The 27,680-nt window shown below is 40.5% G+C and overlaps 1 long non-coding RNA gene across 1 annotated transcript in view; it reads right to left on the bottom strand.

Annotated features, from left to right (window-relative positions):
* Positions 1-711: 711 nt before the first annotated feature.
* Positions 712-27,680, bottom strand: part of LOC130597017 (uncharacterized) — a 43,251-nt gene continuing 16,282 nt past the window's right edge. Inside the window, exons 3-5 of the long non-coding RNA XR_008971666.1 lie at positions 7,257-7,320; positions 1,363-1,416; positions 712-1,281 (exon numbers count right to left, since the gene is read on the bottom strand). This is a non-coding gene — a long non-coding RNA (uncharacterized LOC130597017). The remainder of the gene's footprint in view (positions 1,282-1,362; positions 1,417-7,256; positions 7,321-27,680) is intronic.

Here is a 27,680-nt window from a genome sequence, read left to right as displayed (position 1 = left end):
AATCTCTATCAGCAGAGCCTCTTTGGAACAGGTCAAATGTTAGTCAAGAATAATCTGGCGTAGCTAAGTCTGCTTCAGGGAAAGGAGCAATGCAGGGTACTTGCTGAAGTTCAAAGCTTCCAGCCATGATTGCTTTAAGTCCAGAACATGCAACAAAGAGCAGAAATAAACGTTCTTGCATTAAGTTTGCTGAAACAGGACTACTTGAAATGTTCATGTCAAAATCAAAACCAAGCTGAACTTCTCTAGTTTAAAGCTTTGCTCCACAGCCAAATGGAAATACAAGCCTATTGTGCATGAATGAATTCTAGATTATTTGAGCTGGCTTACAAATTTACAATGAAAACCAAGCACTCCTGTACAAAAAGTAAGAATAGCATTTAAAGTTTCACAGGGAAAAAAAACTTTAATTCTGAAACTTAAAGCCAGCCTTTAGTATTTTTGGTTCTTTTTACTACCTCACAACAAACAGAACCCCTTGATTTTGCATAAACCAGTTGTATTTTCTACAGTCTGCATGACTGACAAGTTAAAGAAAAAAATAATCTTCAAATACATCAAGCTCAAAATAGAACTCTGGAGAAGAACATTTTTATATGGAAGTCATCAAATCATAAAGAAGAGTTTTTCACACTGTTGTCCTCCAGGGCTTGTAATGTACTTTGAGCAACTTTTCCAAGAGCAACATTGGTTCTGTTTGCAATTCATCTCTCCAGAGAGCATTTTTAGACTTGAAGAAGTGGCAGCAGGGGAAGAAGGAAAAAGACAAAAATGCGAATATATTTAAAACAGAGATTCTATAGGAATGAGACAGTTCAGTTTTGCATGCATGTATTTTAAATCTAAAGGAAGTCTCACTTACAAGGCAAAACCACTAGCGGTGTGAATTATATGACTCCAACTTCCTCCAGTTTGGCAGGGTGGTAAGAGCTCTGCGGAAGGCGGCCACTGTGGTTTGACTCTCACTGATAATAGCCAACCCTCCCTCCACCCCCTGAAAACTCAGCACTCTAAAAATAAGAAGGAAGTAAAAGGAGAGCCATTTCCTTGCCAACACCAGTAGCTGGGAGGCCTGGAATGATGCCATTAGATACCCTGCTATTTATTGCCCATTTCCACCCCATAGGATGCTTGGGGAAGTAGTTGCCAAAAGAAAAAAAAAAGAAGGGAGAAAAAGAAAGCTTCCTGTTTGGCTTAACATTTGACAGGACAAAGTCAGATAATTCGAGTTCTGCATTTTGCACGTTCTTACCCACAGTTGTTTTCCTCCAGAGGCTCCTTCTAAAAACAAACAAGGATTTTTATACATCAGTGCTTTCAAAGCAAACACAGGAAGTACCTTCTCCAGTCTCCTACACATACCTTCGTCCGTACTTTGCCTGCTGCTTCATTTTCTCTTCACTGGGCATTTTCATTCTGGCCAGCAGAAAAACAGGAGTGTTAAAATATACATATTCAGTAATTCCATTTCCTTCAGAAATTACTGTTTCATAGATACCAAAAGTTGTGCAAGTCACTTGTGATTTTAACAGTCTCAAATCAGAGATATGACTCCGGGGGAAAGTAAGGGGAAAGAGTGGGGAAAGAGCAATTTCTGAAGAATCATTAAGTCTATTATCTCCTCTCTGTCCAATTCAGAGAAAATTCAAACTAGTTTCCTACCTGACCAAAAATGGTCATACCTGCTAGGCTAGAAAAGTGCCTCAGCATGTCCTCCTAAAGTTGTTCCACTTCATTTAAATTAAATGTTACTGAGGACCAAGACAGACTATCCCATAGTAGACCCAAGCTAGTCACCTCAGGGTCTCCAAAGCCTGAAGGAGTAGTTATGACTTACAAATTACATCAGAAATGACAATAAAATAGGGAAAAAAAAACTTTTTAAAAAAAAAAAAAAAATCGAGGCTGAAATCAGGTGGATGTCTGAAGACCTGTTTTGAACATGTCTGCTCCAACTGGAAGCTGGCTATGAAATGGTCCAGCATTTCTTTACTCATGTGAGAGGAACCTAACTTGCTTCAAACTTCATTAACCAGATGCACAGAAGCCTAGTATATGAGTAAGGGGAATGTCAAAATGTGTAGTTTTGAAGTTGCCAGATATTTTTCCTTAATTTTTCATACAAGTAAACTTATCGTAAAGACCTAACCCGAGTACGTAAATAGTTCCAGGTCACTCAAACTACACTCATGTAAGTTTTTGATTAATAAATAAACCACTTGTCAATTAAAAAAAAAAAAAAAAAACAGCTGAGAAGGGAGGGAGATGACCAGCTTTCCAACCTCCTTGCAATCCTGGGTCAGTTCTAATACTAGCTGGATCTGGAATAGTCACATGGCTGCTATATCCTCCTTCATTCTTAACTTCCAAATAACCAAGTCGTAAAAATTTTTCATTTCTACAGCACAACACACCCTCTGACAACTATTTACTTCAGGGAACACAGTAGCCAGCCCTTTCAGGGCAGCGTTAATCCCTTCTGAGCTGCTGCAGCTGAGCAGTAGTGGACATCCCAGCCCTATGTCAGAGACCTGGGCAAGCTCCACACTCTCCGCCCTGGCCTCCTGACATAGCCTGGCTCCAACGCAGAAGGATAACCACTCAACTTCTCCAGCCAGGTCACCACTCTGAGTGAGGAGGACTGGGAAGAGTGGATCCTTCCTGACCCACAGCCTGTAAACAAGCTACAGTACAACAGACTGCATATGGTGGGAGTATGTGGAAATACATCATTGGGTCAGGGTGGGAACCTTGTAACCCTAAAAGTGTTAGCAGGACAGGAAACAACAACAAATTCTTTTGCATCAGGACACAGAAGAGCAGACAGAGTGAAAGACGTCTCTCTCCCCACCCACCCTCTGTAGGGAAAGAGGCATCCACACAGGACAGCCAAAAGCCCAGTAGTCAGAGCTCATAACGCTGAAGGAACAGCAACCTGAGAATCAAGACCTCATGTTTGGCAGACATCTCCTGCATTCCCAGGAAAAGCTTTACCCTCCAGGGTATTGGCTATTCTAAGCTCTCTGCTCTGGCTTTGTATAGAAACTGAGTGCCAGATCACAGAATATTTTCCACGCAAAAGTTTCATCCAAAGTGACAAGTTTCCATGAAAAGTTCTAATGAAAAAAATGTTGTCTGGGAAAATTCCTAGCCAGCTCTACTCTTCACGTTAAATCATGGCCACGGATTTACAGCACTTCACTCCACACATGCTGACTGGAGCCTAGTAAAACTGCACTCAGCTCTGGTTCCTCCTCCACCCCTTCTCTGGGACATGTAAAGTCTTGCATCCTTTGGGTCCTGTATAATCTCCTGGTCAAAAATGCGGTACTTTTGTGTGTGTGTGTGTGTGTGTGTGTGTGTGTGTGAATCAAATCCCATTATTTGTCAGGAGCAAAACATTGAGGCCTGAGTCTCTGTAAGCAGCCATACGTAGCTATTCTGCCTGCTGGGTTCATCTCAGATGCCAACCGTGGCTAAGACTTTACGATCATGGAAAGTTTTCTATTACTTGCAAAGGATTACAAGCAACTGAGAATTCTTCACTTCCTCCCTGCTGTTCCAGGAGAGCAGTGTCATCTCTTAAATAAGCAGAAACAGTTGAAACCAGCAATGAACCTCCCTCCAATGCAGTGCACAATATCATTGAAACTGCTTCTGTGAATTCAAATATTTGAATTGTAATTCTCAGCTTTAATAGAATTTCTGCCTGCATAGAAATTGAGTTTCTCTTTGCAGCTTTCAATACCGATTTCATGAGCAGTAAAGATCAGAAGTCAGTCTAGCCCTTTAGGTTTTTAGGAGGATACTTTCCTGCTCTTCCCAAAGCTTGCAGCCTTGCCATTCACAGTCCCATTATTTCCTTCTTTTCAAGGACAGTACTGAGAACTCAGCACAAAGCTATCTCCACTTACATGTCATCCATATTCTAAACTCTAGATCCATGTTAAATTTGGACTGAAGTACAACACAGTTGCCGTACCGGCAAGTAGGAAGTTATGAAGATCACTGATTTCTACTTGGCAACAAAGAACAGACGCTGAGGATTAAGCTGGCTAGAATTACATCATCTTCTATGCCAGCCAAGTGCAAGTACACGGGCAGTTCTCCTGGAGCAAGCCATGTGCAGTACTGTTGCTTCTTCACAGCAACTAGGTTTGCATGCTAAGCCTTAACCCTTATAGCTATTGATCAGTCAAGACACAGTATTGATCTGATCTTGACAAGAAGCAGCCAAATGAACTGTGAACACACAATCTCTAAGCAGAGATTTCTTCCTGACCAGGTATTAAAACCAGAATTATTCATTTTGAAATGTATCTCCAAACAATCAGCAATACATGTGAAACAATAGCCTACCTAGGACAGGAATATATACAGGAGCCATATGAGTATAGCATATAGCCAACACCACTAACTCTGCAGAGTTTCCTTTCTTTCAATGATCAAAGCTTGTGACACCAAAGCTTCAATCCAAATTCTCTCATCCTGCTAAATTCTGAGAAATCAGTGTCAATAAAGAAAAAGCTACTACGATATACATGCTAAAGATGTATATGATGATTGCAAGTGCATTAAGGCACCTCCCAGGTTCTGTGCAATAGAATAAAGCAATGAAGAAAAAAAAGTATTTTCCTTTAGGCCTCTTTTCCCTATATTGCAAAACATCAACTACTCTGCCGTCTTCTCCTCCCCTAACTGATAGAGCTCTGCACTTTTACAGTGTTTGTACTTGCTCTGCTTAGAATTCAATTTCCTCTGGTGATCTGCATGCAGGCAAATATTGCCAATGGCACTAATGTATATTTGTTCTTCTTGAATTGCATAGAGAAATATTGTTGCTATGTGGTGAGCACCAAACAATCCAGAAGTCACCTGACATCTTCCATCAAACATTTAGGAGTCATCAAACTTAATTTCCCCTTTGTGCCATAAAACGCCAAGAGGAAGCTTTAATAGATTGTATTATGTAACGGTTCTATAAAAATAGCAGGCCAGCACTGGAGCACTTCCTTCCTGAGGCCCAATAACCTATGCTGAAAGGATACACATTGGTTTCCCTGGCAACCATGAGAGATGACACTAGGGGGAAAACAGCAACAAAAGGACCATTTTTTGCTTAGTAAAATAAGGTCTGGCTTCAAGCTTGTGATACAGTGAATACAGAGTGCCTGACAGAGAGAGAACCGGTTAATAATTCTGCTCAGGTCCCAGTGACCTTGCAAGGCTGCTAATGCTTTTCATTTCTTTTTGTTCTGCCTATTAAAAAAAATAATAATACCAAAACCACAACAGAGAACTCACGTCAGCAAGGATTACAGTTTTAAATTTTTTTCCCATTAAAAAAAAAGGAATAAAATTAAAGTTGAGGCAGCACCATGTTAGAGATTCATCTGTCCCACTAGCATTTCCACAAGGCATTCATTCTTCCCTCCACTTACATAGATCACAGGATTTTCACATTTTGTTTTAAAAGACTCCTTTCTATTTCCAAGCTTAGTGCTCCATTGTCCAGCAGACAGCTGTTTTTAGGGCATGGCCTTTGCAAGTAACCAAAATCTAAACTCCCTCCCTAAAACACTCATAATGATACAACACTATGCTGAAGGCACAACCCAGTGGGCCAGAATACTTAACAACAAGGTTGTCACCCTTGCCTTATTCAGTCCTGCCACAGCCCCCATGCTCCCCAGGGAGCCAGGCAGAAAAGTGGCAAAAATGCATTCAGTCCAACTGTATGGGCTGCTAGGTTCCTTGTGGCATAACCACACAAGCTTATTCTTGTCACCTTCATCTTCCCCCAGATGATTTTTAACTCTGACTTGCTGCATCAACTCCTGCTGAGGCAATTCCCTCACCAACAAGTTGCTTTTTCCCCTTGCCTGTCAAACCTTTGGCATATTTGGGTATTATATAGTGCATAACAGCAGTGGCAGTGAGCAAATATGAATGATTCTGCAAGTAAGGAAATAAAAAAAAAGAGAAAAAAGTGTTTGTTTTCTCTAAAATCTAGAAAGCAGCTGTCTACGGCTCATTTTCACCCTTTCTGAAAACTCCCTCCCTTCTCGTCAGTTAGTAAAAAGGGAGGAAGCACATTTGAACAGGATATGCAGTGGCACATAACTCTTACACTGAGCAACTCTACCATCTTGAAGTGATCCTGGGCTCCTCATGTAAGTGGGAGAAATATCAGACGCACTGCAGAAGGGGAATCCAAGGAACAGAGAGACCGGGCGATATATCCACAGTACCTCATTAGTCCATAGCAGCAGGAGGAGAAATGCAATCCAAAACCCATTCAAAGCCATTTCTACCCCTCAGCAGTATCTTTATCATGGACATATCTTACAGGCAACAAATAAAAGCATTGGCTAGGGCCACAAAGGTGCCTCTGAAATGGTGTATCACTTTCCCCCTCATCTGTAACAAAGTCTCTCTTGTGCTGTTAAAGCAAAGCTTTTCCACACAAAACATCTTAATTCTTCTTTGCGCAACAGTTCACATGTGCAAGCCGCTACTTCATTTGGCATCACCCCTCACATCAAATAACTATTTTACAGAAGAAGAATGGAGAGGTGCATTACACAACATGTATTCCACACACAGGGGCTCTAACCTGACATAACACCTCGAAGGCAGGGTAACAGCATGCTAGAGGTAACAAGAATTTCAACCTCCTGACAGCCTTTAAGAAATTTTCAAATCATTAGCATGCCCAAGAAGGCATTTAGTCAAGACAAGCAATATTAAAGAGCACGTAACAGCACAGTTTGGTTTTGGTTTAGATTTGGGTTGGGAATTTTTTGTTGTTTCTGGCTGGGTGGGGAAGGCTGTTGGCTGGTTTGTTGGGGTGGGGGAGATGTTATGTTTTGTGTCATTTTTAAAGGGACACAAATTTCTATCACTATCCCACATCACTCAAACACTCCCATTTTAGTATGTAACATATTGCTAAAAATTATATTACCAACAAATCCAAAGTAAAAGCAAATCCAAGTCCCATATAGACAGTCTCTAACCTACAGTGAACCCTATAAGGTTACAATATTTATTAAATAAAGCAAAGGGTGAATTAAAAAAACCCTCTGTAGCTAAATCAATGAAATTTAATTCATTTCTAATTTGGTTGGTATTTTTAATAATGAAGTCCTCTCTGGCTACCTCAGTCTTTCTATGCCTGAAGTTTTCTGATATATTTGCGGCAGGCTATACTTTAAACACAATATATACAGACTCCTCCTGCAAAATAACCTTACTGTATTCTTTTACAGTGGTTTCACAAGGCTACAGGAGAGGTGATGCCTCAGTCAGGACCCATCCCTGTTCCAGAAACAAACACAGTCAATGATATTTTATTTATGGCGCCACAGATTCTACCACTCTGCTTTTAACGTATGCTGACATCAGACCAAGTTACTTTTCACTACATCAGTATAAAGACAGAATAACTTCCCTGTAATTATGTGGCTTAATATCAGGCTAACAGCAAATCTGGGGCACAGACTTTCAGACAACATTTTAAAACAAGATCCTTGCCACTTGTGATTGCAAAAAAACCTGGGGAAGTTCTGAAAGAAACATTAGGCTGGTAAACCCAGGTATCCTGGCTGAAATGCCAGTTCTGGTCATTATAGTTCAACTTTTTTAAAGTATGTCTTTATTCTTCAAGAGGATATTTGGATAGTCCTCTTCATTTCCTTTTGGAAGCGAAAAGGTGTTTGCTGTGGCTGTATTTCAGCTGGGGATTAAGTCACTCATATGTGTTACCTACTTCACAGGGTCACACCCATTCCTCCAGACCTGTTCATATTGGGTGAAATCCTCCCCTATGCTGAAGGCCAGCATGAGGCCAAGGCACTGCAGAATTATTTAAGGGATTAAACGGGATTTGAGAGGTATGTAGCCACTGCAGCTGGATAAATTTTCTTCACAATGATTTAACTCTGACACACTGACCCTTTCAAATAAATGTGTGAGGCCTTTCTGTAGTGTCCAGTTCAGATGGAAACTGGTGAGAAACAAATACTTCCACCACTTCCAAGGAAGTTTCATGCACATTCTCTTTGCACTGGGAACAGGTCACTGGTGCAATGCTCTGTGGCTCCGTCCTAAGGCTAGCTCTGACACGTCCCCACAGTAAGATGGCAACACACCATAAGGAAAACTGTCACAGTAAAGTTCAATCCCATTAAATCCAACTGCTCAAGCCAACAGGGCATTCCCCAACCGCATACGGCACAGAGCCTCCAAACTGCGCAGCAGCAGCAAGGCAGCCTGGCCTGGAGATCAAAGCACGGAAGAGCCCAGCGCCATCACAGTGCCATAGCAGTATGATTCGCATGTTCACTCCAAGCTCACTCGGTTCCACAGTTGGCAGGTACGGAGGCAGATGGGGTAATTGCTTACGTGTTTAACAGCTCCTGCTCCTAGCTGCAAGCACTATCAGGGAGCTGCCAGCCAAGCAGCTGAATTTGCTGACTATGTTGCAGGCTTAACTTAGGCAAAAAACCCTCCATCTATCAGAAATGGTTCGCTCGCTGCTCATCAGGCAGCTACTAACAGTGCCCGCTCGTGCTCCTGAGAGTGTGCCAACGCACACATAACTTACTGTGGCCCAGTTACTTAGTTACTATGTTAATTAAGCACCTAAGTAGGTAGTACTTTAACATGTCAGGATTTCAAAAGGCAAGATGAGCTCACTAGGCATTTCCACTTCCGAGTCACAGCAAGCAGCACAGGAATAATGAAGCCAGCTACAAACACCACAAAAATGTAAGCCTCAGAAGACAGCCTGTTCATTTGATATAAGATAAGAGTCCAATGCTGTTTGAATGTTTAGGGCAAAGCAAACAATATATCTGCTTCAAAATATTTTAAGACAATAAAGGCAAATTAACAGTGAGAGATTTAACCCTACAAAATTACCACCAGTGTATATGAGACTACACAAATATAAGGAATATGCAATGGTACTGAAGCAAACTGGAGGGGGGAGGGGGGGAGCAAAACAGACATTTGAAAGCATGCCAGGGCATGTTAATATTGCCTATTAGAGCGTGCTGAGCTTGCAGTCACTAGTAACTGCATACTACCCTGGATATACACTGCTAGAAGCAGACTGTTAACATTTAACCAGGACACTGGGGCCGCAGTGTTATCTTATTGATAGCTGTGGAAACCTGTATGCGTTCCTTGGCTTCAGGTTGCACCTACTCAGTGAATGAGAAGAATGGGTTCAACCTGTAAGATCCAGACACTCTTGGAAAACGACACAAGCAACTTCCTACCGCTAGCTAGGTCTGGATTGCAACAAGTAGTGTAGTACTGATCCTGGCAGTGGGAATAGGAATTAAAGACAAATATTTTGCATTTGAAAATTACTAATTTTCCCATCTATACAACACTGTAAATTTTATCATCTAACTCTTCTGATCACATCAGCGGGAATATGAGCCCCATAGGCAGCTGAAGCCTTTGGTATTTTTAAGTTTAAGAGAAAGCAAGCTTTGAAAACAAAATAAATTTGGATTAGATACTAGGAAGAAGTTCTCTACTAAGCTGGTGATGAGGCGCTGGCACAGGTTGTCCAGGAAAGCTGTGGCTGCCCCATCCCTGGCAGTGTCCAAGGCCAGGGTGGACGGGGCTTGGAGAAACCTGGTCTAGTGGAAGGTGTCCCTGCCAGTTGCAGGGGGTTGGAACTGGATGAGCCTTAAGGTCCCTTCCAACACAAACTTTTCTATGACTCTATGATCAGGTCCTGCAAATTTGCATCTTGATTCTTCTACAGTAAGCAGCCTCAGCTGTTTAAAGCATGTAATATTTTCTATTTTGGAGAAAGAGGTTATGCATGAAAATAAAAAGACCTATCATGTTGTCTCAGAACAAAACATTTGTCCCAACAGCCTGTCCCCTAATAGTAGTGGAGAGCAGATATCTAAGAAAGAGCAGAACTGTGTGCGCACATACAATACCTCCCTGGCAGTCTCCCAGCAGCCAACCATTTGAGGATCAGAGACTTCCTGTACCAGACTTCTTTTTATCTGTTTAGTTGCCGTCAGTTAATTTCTCTTTCATGAAACTGTCCAGTTGACCCTTGTACCCATAAAGCACACTATCTGGTTGCTTTAAAGTGGGTAGACAGGTATCCATGGTATGTGAGTCAGCAGCATTTTACTGCTACTGAAGGGAGGAAAATACAAACCAAGAGCTTTTGCAAGACTGCATGCTTAGCAGCTCCTGATTTCACCACCCCCCACCCTCCCACCCCCGATACAGGCTACAGAATGGAATCAACAAGCAACAACAGAGTTCAACAAGGCAGGCTAAATCTATACATCTAGATGCTACCCAGTTCAGAGGGTCAGGGCAACTGGGAGCCTGAAAACAGCTCAGGATTGAGGGTTTTTTAACCAGATACTTAAGAGGCTGAATTTAGCTATCTTAAAGCAAGAAGAAGTTTGCAGGTGCATCCCTATTTAAAGTGCTATAAAGGAGACTCTGCAAGATGTTTTGAAGAGTAACACCCAGAAATTATTTTCTTAGCTCCAAATCCATGCAGGGGAAAACAGCAACTGAAACCATCAAATAATAATCTTTAATTAGTCTTTCCATTAGAAACTTGTTGTGGTGGCACATTAAATGAAGACAGAGAAAGAAATGAGACAGCACAGAAACACTTCAGACACACTACCATGATTTCGAAGCCAAAATTCCACTGATTTTCATCACAGCAAGACAGATCTTGTAAGACTAAAAATAAATCCACGAGAAGCCTCAAAGCAAAAGTTACTGTCTCCTGGCACTTCTGAAAGATTTACCCAGAATCCTCCTTACCATTGTGCCAGCAAGACTTGCACTACTCAAGTCCTACTTAAGTATTGAAAAGAGCCTTTAAATGAGATTGAAGGGAAGCAAAGCAACCATGCATATCGCTTGTATGGAAGCGAATTCTGCCATCTGGGCCAAGCACAAAAACCAGTCAGTGCTTGCATCTGTTCAGTGGATCACCTTCTGTTACTGTGCGCAGTAGATGAACAAAGTTCCTTTCCCTCTGGAGGCTTTTCGACAGTGAAACTGGAGTGCATATATCACCCAAAGGTAGTTTTCCTACCATGAAGAATTATTATCCCTGTTTTACAGATCCAAAATGAAGCAGAGAAGATGGTGGAACTTGCAAACTTAAAAAGCCCCTAAAAAAAAAAAAAAAAAAAAAGAGCTAAAAGTATCTCTGAATGTGAGCCCACAGAAGGACAGAAAGATTCCCGAGGACCACTGTTTTATTCACTCTGCATTGAGCAACCATAAATCAGAAATGGACAATCCAGGTCCAAAACCAACTAGACCGTTAGAGAAAAAACAAGTCACAGACACTTAATGAGATACTCCTAACACAAGCATGCATGCAACGAGAAAAAAAACCCTGACAAATCACCTAGCATCTTCCATCTCTCGCACAGAAAATAGACAGAGATCTTGCTTGCTGGCTGCAAAAGGACAGAGAAGAAGGTCAGGATTTTATCCTGGCTTTGCATGAGTGCACACTTCATTCTTGGTAGGGAAGTGATTTACACTTTCCAGAGACTTCAGAAAGGAATCCTGTCCAAGCCATCCCAAGCACTGTAAGGATTCCTACAGCACGTATTCCAGGAATACCATCTCCTTGCATGCCTCCAAGAGCCATGGACAAGCCCTCCACAGGCAGATCCACTGCTTAGGAATTCACGCTTTCTAAAAGTAGAAACCCTTAGCCCTGCAAGCATACCTCACATTAGTTTCTGTCACTGGAACTGTTGAGGAGCCTGCCACTTTCAAGGCACATTACTGTGAAACTCCCTTAAAATAAGAAGATAATGGGAAAATCCAAAGAAAGAAAGAGTAACATTCCTCTTCTTGTTTGTTTTTTGGTTGGTTGTTTTTTTTTTTTCCCCTCAGAAAGTATACAATTTGTAGCAAATGCTTTATTTTTCATAAGTGCTTCAATAACATCTCCTATGTGTAGAAACAGTTCCTTTCTCTCCAAGAGCCCATAGTGCTGCTAACACAGGTCACACTCAGGTAATAGCTGTGTTTTGCATATAATCCTTCACTCCCATGAATACAGCGCTGCTCAAAACTGCTATTCAAGAGCACTACACGGAATACATAATGCAGCTCACCCATGAGGGAAGACTAGCTTTACAAACACTGAGGTCTTGAACAGTTACACAACCAAACCTACAGTGGTCTTCTAGTGCAGTTTATGACAACACAGACTTATGGACTGAGCATATCACCATATTCTTTACTGTAGCAAAGATTAAGACAAAATAGTTGCATTTGAAACAAGGGCACTGTAATAAGAACCATTAACCAAAATAATTTTTTAAATAATGAAGATTTTCTGAATTTGGTCCTATTTTGTCCTCCATTTTCAACTTTGTGATCCCCTCTTTTTTGCAGAACGAAGAACAGAAGTGAAAAATTCTGAGTGTGACTTCCTCTCACTTTTTCTAAAAAAAAAAAAAAAAAGACAGAAAAGAGATTTTGCTGAGAAAAAAGAAAACATAAAAAATAAAATCCTATGTGTCCAGCACTGAGAACTGACTCTAGCTAAAATGCAAAAAAAGCTCCATGCTCTTCACTGCTCCTGAGTATAAGCTGTAGCGTCAAGTTCTGCGGATCCTGTGCTGTTGGCTGTTGCTTCCTTCAGGCAACTTCTGCAGGGAAGTTAATTCTGTTTCTGAGTCACATCTCTAGGCCTCTTTTTGCATATTTGCTGTTACGCCGCCAGCACATCAAGGCAAACATTTGGAATAAAGCCTTGGGTGCAAGCCACATCTGTTGTTGAATGAACAAAGCCAATGTTAAAAAAATACAATTAATCATGCCTCAAGGTATAAAACAACTGTCGGTTTTGGCCAAAGGAAAAAAACCACTCAGCCCCTCACTGTAGCCTCTCATTTTGGAGAGATACCTGGCAAGAAATACTGCTGCTGTCTGAAGCACTGATAAAGGCCAAAGGCTGAACTCAGCTAGGGGACCAGATAAGACATTGGTCTGACCTAGCAAATCTCATCCTTTGTTCATCGTGCTTCCTGGGGATGTGAAACAGCTCTTCCCATTCTCTCTAAACCCAGATTAATAGGGTGATGGCTTCAGAGCCTTTCAATTGACAATAGCAGGAGGAAAGACTGACCTATAGTAATAGGCTTTAACAAGGGTACTATCAGCTGACACAGGAACCCATATATTGGCTTATTGAGAACATTCCTCCCACACAAAATAGCAATAATTTGCTCCTTCACATGCAACTCTAGTAAAGCTTTAATACCTCCTATATCCAGGTTCCTAATTAGAGAGAGAGAGAGACCACAACAAAAAAATCCAACAACAAAAAACACAACCAGAAAAGCCAACACCATCCTGAAACAGCCAAGCTACAAGACAGGATGGGGGCAAGAGGTTAGTTTTTCAGCTCTAACCCTCTCATGAGTCTTATCTGATCTCAGTGCCCAGTAAGTATGTGATACCACATGACAATTCTCAAGTACAACACTGAAAAAGAGGCAAAATAATGTTGCATAGGACAGACTGTGCAATTACAGAATAACAAACAGCTGGCACAGAGCACACCAGTAGGAACAGATGCCATGGAGAGCACTGATGTTACACCATCAGAAAAAAAAAAAGCGGTGCTATAGAAGCATTCTGGGGCAGTGGAAATGGCATAATCAAGCTGTAATACTAAGAGTAAAAATTATTTGCACTTTTTCTTCCAGTTGTTCCCACACTCACCGTCTAAGATGAACAGAACACTCACAATAAGGTTGTGGTTAGGGCAAAAAGTAAACCCTCAGAGAGAGAATCTCTGAGACTGTGCTGGACATTTACACTGTAAGAGTAGTAAAATATTTTGCACCTGGTTATGAACATCACACACCTTTGGAAGTAAATATGACTAGCCTGATTTGGGACTATCTGGGAGAGAAAAGGTTCAACAACTGTAGGAAGACATTTTTTTGGCATGGTAAGTATTGCAAATGAACTCTAAATTCCATCAACTTATTTGCACAGTTCTCACAGAAACAGCTCTCATCTTTATTTTGGTTCCTTTATTTTCAGCATTTGTCTGAATAAATTCTGTATGCTTAAATAGAGCAATACTGACAAAGATTGGTGCAATATTCTGTGGCACCCTACAGCTGGATAAGGAACCCTCTCTATGATCCTTCTAAGAATTCCTCTGTGTAATTCAACAGGCTTATCAAATATTTCTAGTTATTCTTTCGTGGTCATAAAAGCAGAAAAGAAAATAAAGAGCAAACAATTTAAAAACTACAGCTAGAATAGACACCTGAAGTTATTCATGGGTTTTAGACAAAACACATAAGAGAGACTGTAAAACTGCCTTGCTAGTTTGTAGTGTTCCACCCCAATACCTTCAGAATGAGGAAGAAAATAATTTAGCTCTAGACCAGAAGATGTGTGTGTTTAGGGACTTTGTGGAGTTTTTCCTTCTAAGGCCCAAAAAAGAATTCTTACTGTAAAGGATGCTTCATAACCTACAGATCAGTCAAGCAGACAAATATACAATGTCCACCATGTTTTATGGCAGTTTCTACCAGAATATATGGTAGCAATAGTCTCTAAGATTTCAAGATTACTGGATTTGAATCCCACCAGTGAACAGTTGGTCTTTTCCAAGTAAATCACAAATGTACCTCCTTTCACAGTTTGTCCAGGAGCAGGCTTGAATGAAGTCAGTGAAGAAAAAGAGTCCCATACAGTGTATTTGCCTTTTTAAAATGTCTTAAATGTCAGTGGGGATCCCAGCAATTATTCTTGGAGATAGGTATTTTCCCCAAGCACTTTTGCTGCTTTAAACAAAGTTGTTGTGCCCTCCATTTTTGCTCAACTTTGGTATTCAAGTAACAAAACCCTCAGATTTATTCTCAGCTCAAAACCATGAGATCCAAAGGAAAATGGCTAATTTCACATAGTTTTGATACTGAATCATATGGTAAAGCTAGGCTCACACAGTACTTTTTAGGACAACATGTTTACCCAAAACTGGATAAACAAAAATCTGTGAGGATTTCACCCACAAGTGCATTTTTAGAGTTCATTCTTGGCACAGATGGGGACAACTCCCGTCAGCTTGAATGGAAAACTCACCTGTTTATGCCAGGACTAACTTTGGTCTCTAGCATCCGCAAACATATGGCAGAGGACCTGTTTCCCCACAGCTAACTGAAGTTCTACACCTTTGTACAGTCACTTTTGACGAGGTACACAGCAGGAAAACAGCCATCCGTCAGGATGTGGGCTAGTTTGTTTTCAGGGATATTCAATATGCAGCAGACACTGTGCCATATTTAAGAAATAAAGAGCACTGCTTCTGTCCATCGTAAGGACTTGTTTGGAATTATAAAGACATATGGTATTTTTAGAGGCTGAAACAAACATACTGACTCACACTCACCACTGCCAATTGAGAATAAGGCACATTTACTGATGTAACCAATGTTCCACTTCAATCCGCTTTCCCATCAAACCTCAACATTTTATTTTAGCTGCAAAAAGGTTTATTAAAACCCTGCAGCCACACGATAATTCTCTCAACTGCGAAATGTAATAAAACGCTTAAAAAAATAGAAAAAAGCAGTCCCAATCCTTTTAAAAGTCACCCTAACCTGTATTCAGCAGTCCACTGAGTTCCTTTCTCATGATGCTGTTCCAGTGAAAAGAACAACGGTCGTTTCTCCAATTTGTCTTTTTTCTATAGACCCAAAATCAGGAAATAGGGGGTAATATCTCCAACTCTATCACCAAATGTAAAGTCAGGCAAGTTACTAAACACTTTGTGGATTCATCTTACTGGCAGATAATAATATGCTTACTACAACAGCATCTTCACCTTCTTCCTCGCAAGCTCAGTTTTTCTATTGTGTAAGAGTCAGACACAGCTGACAAGCACATAGAAGCTCACCTACCCATTTCAGCAAGAGCTTGAATCTTAAATCCTAGTGCTTATGCTGGGGGGGGGGGGGGGTAAGCTTTTTAGATGGAAGATTATAAACATGTTGCATTTATCACTTGGTTGCAAAGATACCTCTTAGACATGGAGTGAGAATATCTTTGCAAGAAGTTATCTATACTGGGGTCTTCAGGCCTCTCTAAATGTTTCACTGCTCCCAGCGAAATGCAGGCAAGTGAATGACAAGTTACTTTTCTCTTAGATGACAGCAAACAAAAAGCACAGGAAAAGATTTATACTGCAGTGAAACATATGCATATTTTGACTGGTGGAAGCTCTGCCAGAGAATGGAAAGAAAGATTAATTTAGTTGGTTTATCCCTTCCTTGAACTTCCACTCAGACTAACAGAGTGCCTTCTCACAAAGCCTGCCCACATCCTGGCTGCCCTCCAGGGAGGCACTGGGGTGTGCAGGCTATGTATCAGACAGCACTTTGTCCTTGCCAGGATGTGGTCTGCCTTTGTAACAAGGCCTATGCAAATGGAGCCTGTGAGCCCTTGCGGCCGACTGTGGCAAGCACCGCTTGTTCCTTCACTAGACAGAAATGAGCTGTAACTACCTAAAAGCAGAACAAACAATATAAGAAGGGAAAACATCCAGATTTAATCAGATTAACGATAACGGCTCTCCTGAGGAAAGACTCCCTGAAGAGGAGAATTCAGGGAGCAATTAACCACATTTCTAGTTTGTGACGTGCCACACAGTGAAAAATACAAGTCTGTAACTTCTCTCGTAAAAGTATCTGGGAGGACTATTAGCTTCGCAGAAGGCGGATTAGGTCACAGCACAGTCCTAAATGTTTCATTTTGTTTTGCATCCCCAGCATCCTGCTAAAAATAAAAGCAACAGAAAAAAAAATAAATCTGTGCTAGGCTTAGAAAGAAATGTGCAGTTGAACCACCAAGAAGGCCACCATTCCTCCACTGCACTAAACACTCTTTACTCATCTTGAACCCTTATTTCTGCCCCTTTAGCCTGGAACACGACTTCAGAAAAACTCTCATAGCAAATTGCCATTGCAAAGTTAGTATTAAAAGAAGAAAAATGAACAGCAAGGAATTCCTAGAGTTCTTCCACAAACTTTCACACCTTAGTCCTCGTAAATGTATGATCTTGGGAAAAAAGATCAAAATCATTTCTTTCTACTGTGTTATTTTTCAGGGATGCAGGACTCCATTTCTAAAAGCAGAGAGATTAGAGTGACTAAAACCTTAACTACTGATACTGCACTGGAAGAATGGGTGCCGACAGCAAGCTCTTAGCAGCAGATGTAGATTTTGTCAACTGTATTCAGATTAAGTCAGAATCAAGAATCCCATGAAAGCTGCAAGAAACAAGGAGCAAGCCAGACTAGCCTCATTCATTAATGTCAGAGAACCACCTCTATCTATGTATGGACTCCATCACCTCCACTAGAGAAAACAGGTTCAAGGGACTGATGGATTCAGATATATCACATTTGGATAGTGGAACAAACTAAAGCAAAGTTGTGTCCAAGACTGTACAACTGACATGGAAATACACACCTCTCAAAACCACTGAGCTGGTCAGCAAATTAAGTGTTGGGACTAAAGTTTTAAAGAGCACAGCTACTTCACTTTCTTCACAGATCTCACACCCGGGACAAATTCTGAAGAAAATAGAAAGTAGAATAGTTAAATATGCTGAGCCCACAGTATTTGCAGCATCCTCAAGTAAACAGACTCACATGCCATCCTGACCCCACAGTAGAAGAGGTTTGAGGCCACTTTCAGTCGTTTGAGGCCTTTACAGTGAACTTGAAATTAGCAATGAACTTGAAATTGCCACCTCTCATACACCAAGCCATAGTACAGAAACTAATAAATTTTGCGCCATTCCAGAAAGAAAATGCTGCTGTGTGCAACTCTCGTTAATCCATAAGCTTCTCAGAGAATAGCGTCAGTAAAAGCTCCCAACACCAAACAGAGGTCAGTTTGCAAACCCAGTGCCAGTGAGTTAATCAGATTTGAACCTCTGGTCAGCTATTCCCTTTCTTTGGGAAAACTGAGGACTGTTTCTTCCACACATTTTTAAATGGAGATTCACTGCCTGCCAGGCAGAGACAGACTGTAAACTGCATCCAAACAACACTGACAACATCCACCATTATCACCAGGCTCTCGGCACCACACAGCCACCTCTACCTGGTTTGGGAAAGTACTTCTCTAGCCAAAAGGTCTAGGGCGCAGCAGAGGGGAGACCCTCAGTACAGAAGAGGCTCAATGGCACTCCTGGTCTTCACTTACTGTTCAGTCAATGGTTTGGGATCTCTTTGTGTGCTAAGCACTCTTTGCCTGCACTCTGTGAGCAAACAGGCAAGTTACAGCAGAAGGTCAAGTCAGAAATGGATACAGCAAAGGCTAATGTTATTTCAGGGCACTTGGAATCAGTGCATTAGGAGCTATTGTGACAAGACATCCAGCCAAACCGCCTTTTCCTTTTCATCTCTATTATCAGCACTGGGGTCATATGATATACCAGAAAAACCTTCCAAAAGAATTCATTTTAGGTTTCTAAATCTTACTTATGTACTTACAAATCACCTGTGCCTGTCCACAAAGATTTCAATTTTGCAATACCACTTTTTTATGTTACAGCACAATCTCCAGCAACTTCTTGCTTCATATTCCATTTCACATGTTTTTCTCTTCCCAGAGCACCACCATTTCCCCCAGCCAATTCCATTCCTCTCCTAATCTAGATGGGGTTAAATTTACAAAGTGTTTTTATCCTAATTACAAGCCTTTCAGCTAGTACCTTTGTCTGAGCCTCAGCAGGAAATGATATGCAAAATACACTTTCATGCATCTGACATTCCCCAAAACTACCGGTCATATAAATTCTGCCAATTTACTCTAATTAAAGCTAAGCAGTGTAGTGTGTGCTTAAACAGTCAATCTGTCTTGAAGTAATTATACCTGAAGGCAGGAATACATCAGAGTTTCCTTCTCTTGGAATTAAACTCAGATGGGCAACTGAGAAAAAGTCGAGGGACTTTTGCTAATGATTAAATCCAAATCACATCTCCTTTCAGTGTTCTTACCAAGTACAAGCTGCTGCATGGATGCTGATGGATTTGTGGAGGAAGGAGGCAGATGGTACAAGGCACTTGTCAACACTGCACTGCCTACACAAGGCACTCTTGGACACCCATTGGTGCAGAGCCTTACACTCTGAAGCAATGCTTTAGGGAGTCAAAATGAGACTGTCGAAGACATGTACCATACACTATATTCACTACCACTGGTAATATTTCAGACAATTCTTAGTGGTTTGTTTCATTTTTAAGGTAACCACTGCCCTCTTTGGAAGATCTGCTTAATTCACCTTTTTATCACCTATTTCACCTATTATCAATCCTGACCACCAGCATAAAGATGACAAAAGCCCTCTTCCAAATCAGATGCTGAGAGGCTCCCTCTCCCTTCGGATGTTCTCATCAAATCTTTGCATTTTCTTCTGGCTTCTGAGCCAAGTATAGGGACTACCAGACTTCCCAACAAGTTCTATTTTTAAAGGGGCATCTTAGACAGAAAAACACCTGAGAAATCTCACATTTTGATGTAAGCAAATATGGGAGAAGAGCCATCAAACAGAGGTCCTAGTGGGCAGGAGAATGTTAAAGGCCCACCTTCCATACTGTAATATCAGAGACACCTCTCATATCTTGATGGTCCTTTAGAAAAGACCTAAGATGACTTCTAGAAATGGACAAAATTGATTCACGTAGAAAAAGATGAAGAATTTGCATTGCTCCATCCGTATCCTTCTTCCTGCTCTCACATACAGAGCAAGAAGAACAGAACGCAAACAGAGAATAAGAGAAATCATTAACCACACACCACATTTACACAAGCATATTTTCTGTGCCACTCAACAGCACACAGCTCCAAATTTACACCACTCCCAACACAGTGCTCAGAGACTTAGTCAGAAGGATGCTTACTTTGGCCCTCTGGGAGCTGAGAAATCTGTATTTATCTTTCTGGGATCTGATGAGCCCATCCTGTCACACGGGAAGATGATTATGAATGACAATGCAATGAGTAACTTTCTAAACAGGCTAAAAAAAAAATCTGACTTAAATATTCTGCTTAGATTTTCATCCTTTACTGGCTCACTAATGTGGTGCTAAGATTCCTGAAAGGAGAAGGACAGACTAGTAGAAGACAGTCTGCTTCATCAGGGACCAAATTTGCTGCCATTCAGGAGATAACAATACCAACCTATAAAAGCTCATATAGATAAATCATTAAAAGATTAACTGAAGTCCAGATTCAGCCTTCAAGAACATAATTTGAAAGATGCAATAAACTACAGAAGGAAAATCCAAATGACCCATGCAGCTTTTATCTGTAAGCTATCCATGATATGTCCATCCTCAAAACAAACAGCTTTCTGTCAAGCTTAAACTTGTATTCCTCTACAAGAAGAGGTGAAACTATGTCCCATCCCATTCTCCCATTAAATATCTTCCCCATTTTAACACAATCATTATTTTATTTTAGCTATAATAAAATATTTGGAGGGATACCTATCTAGGAGCCAGTATTCTTTACTCCTCCATTACAATAAAATCCATCTATACTCATCACAACAGGCTAGTTCTTTCTATCCTTGTGAACCTGGCCTTTTCCAAAACACTAGAAATAGATCTCTTCAGGTGCACCTAAAATAATCTGCTGATACTCGTCTAGTAATATTTTGGGATTTCAAAATGCAAGCCTAAACATTGCAGAAATCATTCTATGACAGAAACCACTATTTACTTTGTGTTCTGTTAAAATACATTTAGGAGATTAAGCTGCTAAAATACTCAGGGAAGGGGGTTAGGGGGAAGACAAGGGGGTGATTCTAAAAGTTGGTTTGGCATTACAAAATATGCAGTATTGGGCACAGGAGAGGTGGGAAGAAACAACATCAAACAACACAGTTGCCCATCATTGGAGTAGGCAAAGCAGGATCAGCTGCTTTTTGCAGATATTTTGTTGTGAGGGATCTCACAACAGAGTCCTCCAGACTGCTTTTTCCATTCCAGTCTCACTGTGAAACATTGGTTGCAGCATGGCAATACAGTTATCGGTGCAATTTATGAAGACACTCAGCTGTAAAGTCAGCAGAGGCAGTAACTTCACTTCACTTGGTTTTCCTATCAGATCTTAGTGATTTCAGATGACTAGTGATCACAGGATCTTAGTGGTTTCAGGAATAGGTAGGTATGTGTCTGCCCTAGCAGAGAACAATTTTAGGACACTAAACTTCTCTCCTGAAATATCTAGTTTATTTTAGCCCAGTTAAAACCAGAATAAACTGACTTTTACCATTAAACCTGATTCCAGTAGCCTAATACAAGTGTAAGGTTTCTCAGCCACAGCTGTCTTGCCCTTTAAAAAATGGAAGGAAAGAAAAAGAAAAAAAAAGCCAAGTAAATATTCTCTATAGAGACATTTAAGATTCCCTTCCTTGCCCCCAGCAGCACTAATGTATGTATCTTCATCTTTTGGACTACTTCCAAAGTGCTTAACTTTGGAATTTACATACTATGCTTGCCACAGCAAGTGTCTCTTTAGATTAACACTCCTCTCCTATTCTCCTATAGTGGTCTATATTCTGTCATTCCTTTTCCCCAGAGCTTGCAGTAATGAGTGGACAGCTTCTTTGCAGTAATTGTGGTCTTTCAGAAAAAACAAAGGAGAGGATGCATCATTTGGCTGTCTACTTAATTTTAGTGTAACAATTCCATTTTTAGGTACACAGAGTCTGTAACAGAATGGGCATATCCGAGTTTAGCACACAAAGCTCTAAATAAGACTGCTACTTTACAAAACCACAGCGCAGAATAGCAATTGTTTCTTGCATGGTAACCGCAGTGATTGAGAGATGCCTAAAGTAACTTTTTTTTTTAAAGGAGAAACTTCAGCATGTGGTGGTAAGCTCTGAAACCACCAATATAAATGGATTAAGCCATAAGCACAACAAACTATAGCTCCACTACTTTGGCTTAGGTCTGTTTTCACAAAGAGAGTACTCTAAAGGAAAAATCACCTTGCTTTTTTGAACACTGGAGGGTGGGTCAAGGAAGAGATGCTTTCTGCAAGCGCACACCAGGATACGCTGATATTATCAAGTCTTTTGCGTTGTTGTTGGTCTATTCTTTCTTTTCTCCTAATGCTACACAAATGTTTGACTGCTGTTTCCAGTCCACATAACAGATATATTACTGGAGGTTCCAGTCTGTTGTTTTTCTTCGAAACTAAGCTTCAGCCTTGGTTAATGTTTGCCCAGAAATATGTAATTGCGGACTTTCTCCTCATAAACCGTTCCAGAGCGCAGGCTGCCATCCTTCCATGTTATTATTATCTGTGTGCCCGCAGGCTAGAGCAGGGTGTGCTCTCACATTTGAGAGGATAGATAACCCTTTCCTTGCAGGAAAGGCACTGAATGCCTTTGGTTGCTGCAGCTGCAGGTAAAGCAGACCACCTGAAAGTTTTGCTGGCATCATTTTCTGACCCTAGATTATAGAGTAAAAATAGTTATAGCTCAGGCCTACGAAGTCACAAATAGAAGGGAAGCTAAGAATAAAATAGACTTTTCAAGCCACCTACTTCATAGCCACTTCACTTATTTATTTGTGCTTCTTAATTTTCTATTCTGCCTGGTTGTCCACACATTTAAAAAAAAATTCAAGTTTTTAAAAAAAAGGCTCATTTTTCCCATAAATATTCTCACTGACAGAAGGACATTTAATTTTTGTGTGAAGCTCAGATTTTCAGACAGCAGTATAGTAATTCAGCGTAAGAAGCATTTTCTGGAAAAACAATCAACTGAATGCTTCTATATTATTTTGGGCAGGGGTATTCAAGCCAATACAGTGCCAGAAATGCAGTATCAGCGATGATAGTAAAGCCACAGGCATTAGCAGAAAGGTAGGTAGGTAATGTTCAGAATTTACAATGGTAAATACGTCCCAATAAAGAAAGCAAAATCATTTTGAGCTACTGAAACTGCTTTAAAAAAAAACTTCTCTCCTCACCTGGGAATTGCCCTCATCTTCCAGGCATAACATGAAGAATCTGCGGCACAAGTTTTGCAACGTTATGTAAAATGACCAGAAAGTTTGCAATAAAACAAACTCAAGAAGCTCAAGAAATTAAAGAGATGAAATCTGTTTAGAGCTTTGTAGGTAACAGGTCTTCTAAGGTCTTGCCCAGATCACTGCTGGTGATAGCCTGGCATGCTTTCCAGCCTTGACATTCCCTCTGCCCTCAAACCATCCAGAACTGGGACCTGTCAGACTGTGTTAAGGCTCATATCCAATCTATTCACCTGGAATTGCCTCTAAGAAGAAACAAGGGGAAAGTGGAAGTCAGTTTGAGTCTCACCCTAATGTAGATTCAGTGTATGTCTGACACATGGACCTAGCTCCAGGAACTGTGGATGACCTCCTGGGTCAAGTCTGAGAGGTTCACAGTCCTTGAATAGGCAGATCACAGTAAATAGCATGGATCAGGCAGAAATGGCATACTAAACAAAATAAACCTGTGTCTCTGCTCAGAGAGATCAGTGACTATCTGGAGTGCAATGAGCTAAAGCAGTACCTCAGGTGGAGGAGCAGCACACTGAAAAGCCTTCACTCCCTTTCAAACTATAATTCTTTGACAAGAGCAACACCTGGAAAAAGTTTAGCCATCACTTAAACCAAAAGTTATCTTTATTTCTGGCAACAGCTGCTTTTGAAGCATTTGATGTTTTCAGTATCTTTCAGATGCCTTTTCTTACTGACCTCACTACAACTATGTGACAGTTTAGAGAAGGGCTAAATGAGATACAGGACAGAAAGGTAGTGACAGCTTAGAAAACTCTGGACTTCTAGCTAAAGGATTATTTTTTTGGAAGGGAAAGAGGACTAAGCGAGTCTCAGGATAACAAGCCAGAACTCTATAGACATTCAGGACAGACACAATGAGAGATTACTGAAGGACTAAGAATATACTCCAAACCAATTAGAATGTGCTGTGCAAGTGAAGTCACCTAGTCCAGCTGAAAGCAAGAAGGTTGTTGAACACACAGTAGAAATTCTGTTCTGAATCAGTAGTAGCTTTGAAAGACAAACCCTATAGCAATAAAATGTCAGCCCAGACTAACGAGTATGGTGGAGTCATCCACGTGTTATTACTGCCTGCCCTAAGACACTAGGGTCCCAGGATATCACAGAACCAAAATCTTTGAGGTTAACAATCTCTCATCAGTTAGTTCCTGTCACAAGGGAAAAAAAAAGCACAACTGGACACATGACACACACTAAGTCAGCTGTCATTCGGGTACTACTAAGCTAGCTTGGTTTAGTATCTCGATCACAAATATTTGAAATAATTTTTCAATTTTCAATTAATGAATTGCAATTTTAGAGGTGCCTTTTGGTGATATGATCTAATGCAAAACTCAATCATGTTACAGGGATCTCCTGTTAAATGATACTGAGGTGTCAGACTACCAATGCTGGATGAAGTAGATTCCACCGAGTAGTTGCTGAAGAAGATTTACAGCTGCATCTTACTGAAAGCACGCATCGCAAAACAAATTACAGGGAAAGGTAGCTTCTAAGCAGGTTTTTTTCAGTCAACAAAACTGTAAAGTCTTTGATTCCATTTCATTAAATACATACTATCTATTTTTATACTTTCCCAGACATGAGTGAATTCACCCAACATCTGAAGAAAGATCATCCTCATAAACTATCATGCTTTACTCTGAAAGCTTAGCTTATCTAATTTCATAGCTTAGTTCCTACCACTAAAAACCACTCAGATAAGAAAATATTTTTATATTAGGAAATGTCTGCTGGATATAATCCATGAATTTACCAATAAAATTAACATAAAACAATAGTAAATTGTGCTTCTGATCCCAAACAATTCTAAGTCACTGCAGTATACATGTGTGAATGTAAGCATTCACATACTCATGATCCCATATACACACAAGCTTAAATTAGATAGCACAACTTTGCTGCCTTTATTGGGCAGAACAGTAAAACTTTACAGCCACTGCTCTTAGAAGAAATGCTCTGGGATATTCAATAACTATCTGAATGAGATGTAAAAATTCAACAGCAAGGAAGAATTTGGTGAGGCAGAACTAGCTTTTATCACAAAGTTCTTTGTAACTTTCCAATAATTTGCAAATATCAAAGTACAATGCCATAAATGAAGCATTAAAGAAATCGCCATTAGAATGAGGAAAACCATTCTATATAGTCCTTCAATAAACAGAAATACTAGTTTATCAAAATGCTTTAAAAGGTCAATGGGAGTCTGCTTCAGTGACAAGCAGTAAAAACTAGAAGATGAGCTACAGGATTGCTGGCATACAGCAATCACAAAATTAAAAAATAACTGGAGTGAGGTAAATTTTGAGCATGAATTCCAACAAAGCCAGCTTGTTGTTAGAAGGCTGTTCAGCTACTGAAAACTTGTCCTTGAATTCCTGTTGAAACCAATCCATAAAAATCATATTAAAAGATTAGGCATCAAACATTTGTGTGTTGATGTGCATAAGAAATTCATCACTCACAGACTGCTGACCTTACATTCTTAAGAGGATATTTTGCCCCATAATAAAATATTCACTGCCAACAGTAAATCTTGTGCTTTGTGCATCTGTTGACGAAGTCTGAGCAGGAAGCTTTTCTACAGCTAAAGCTTTCAAGACCTGTACTTATACAGGGGATTTGTACAAAGTATGATATAGGATTTGGTCATTCTGTTGAACAGCAAAGTACTGATCTTGATATTTATGCTACAAGTGAACTATGAAACAAACAGACCCCACGCATGTACTTTTGATTGACTGAGGAGATTGACAGTGTACACACTAGTTTCAGGAGCTAAACAGTTATCCTTGCATATCCATACTGCTGTTACCATATCTGTTCTCAAGGCACAGTCACACTTGTAACCACAAGTATGTAGAACTCATAAGCGTGAGAGAAAACACTGATATTATGTCAGCAATCCTTGACTGATGAATTAATAAATTTACCCTGCATACACTTTTATAAAAATCCCCTAACTCAGGTGTCTGCAACACTGATTTTACAAACCAGTGAAATCATCCCTGTGCATGATCCATGCGTAACAGTGAAAGGCCATGAAACTTCGGCTTAAGAGGCAAAACTCCCAGCTGAGCTTTTACAGTGCTGGTGCCATTCTGGTATGCATTTAATTCATACCTGTTCATGCTCAAGGTGCACAAGTTAGCCCTTTTTTCCTGTTAAAATGACATGCCCAGCATAAGCCACCAGTGTCAGAAGGGAGCTCAAAGCAAAAAGCTTTAATTGAGGCTCAGGAGAAGTATTTTCTCTCTACAATTGGCTGATCAATTCCCACCAGTACAAGTTCAAGAAAGAACTGCACACAAAGCTGCCTCACAACTGCTCTGTAGGCTGCAATTACTTTGACAGAGAAGGAACAAATAAAATTAGCTCACTGCAAACAGGACTGCACTCTCTGCCCTCTTTCTTTCAAACCATGCAGGGTTACTGCTGCCCTGGCAGGACTGAAATCCCTGCAGATACACATGGGCAGCAAGGTCTGCTGTGATTGGTATATTCAGTGGGGACACGGTGTCTTAGGTATTTCACCTTCCCTAGACTTTCTGTCTCCTAAAAAAAAAATTATACTCTGATTTCTACTTCCTGGCATCTCCAGATGTTTCTTTGCTCACAGAAGTTGCACCACTTCACGTTAAGGCTCTCTGCAGATATCCACCATTTTGCATGCCATATTTACTTTCCACGTGCTCTTAGACTATATGCACTCAGATACAGAAGTTACATTGATTTAATTAGAACTGATGTTAAGCAAGGTTGACTTAACACACATTGCTAACCAGAAATTCTACCTTTAGGCCTCTGTAGCTAATTCCTAGCAGGGCCTGGGTGAAAAAAATCCTGTACAATGTTAATTAAATCAACTGCAAGAAGATGGAAACAGCAAATACAGTGTTTGTGGCTTCCCCATCTCCACAGCTTGCCCTACTATCCTTCATCTATCATCCCCAAAAGCAGCTTTTACTTTACATAGATTAGTTTACATTGGAAAGGACCCCTGAAGGTCATCTAGTCCAACTCCAGCTCCAAGCAGGTCCAGTTAGATGAGGTTGCTCAGGGACTTGTCTAGGAAATAGAAGATTCAGTTTTAAAGCACTGGAAGAACCATGAAACCTCTCAAGCAAATCACATAGAAAAGTAATTAAAGTTAATATACGGAGCCTGAAGACAGGCATGCTAGTTCCTAGCCTCACATGAGCTGTGCCCCACAGATCTGACTCTCCCACCTTATACCACAGGTGCTGAAACTAAGAACTTTATATTCCACACACAGAATCAAGAAATCAAGGTAAAGGTAACAATCACAACTCCTGCACAGTAGAGGGTGGTTTCACCAACACATCCTTATGCACATAATTTTGGGAAATGCATTTTTCAGACAGCTGCTATTAACCTAGAAGTAAAGAGATGAGGACCTAACCTGATGCAGACCAGTGCTTGCTATCTAACACTAAGTGGCAAATTGCCTCACAATTTGATTTTGTCAGGGAAATACTTTCGCAGTAAGAAAAACTTGCATCTTCTACCAAAATA

This window comes from Pezoporus wallicus, unplaced genomic scaffold, assembly GCF_028554395.1.
Source record: "Pezoporus wallicus isolate ANWC-B61680 ecotype Strahan unplaced genomic scaffold, APGP_CSIRO_Pwel_v1 contig_6789, whole genome shotgun sequence".
Taxonomy (NCBI): domain Eukaryota; kingdom Metazoa; phylum Chordata; class Aves; order Psittaciformes; family Psittacidae; genus Pezoporus; species Pezoporus wallicus.
The sequence above is the reverse complement of the archived record's forward strand: the minus strand, read 5'-3'. Positions and strand labels throughout refer to the sequence as shown.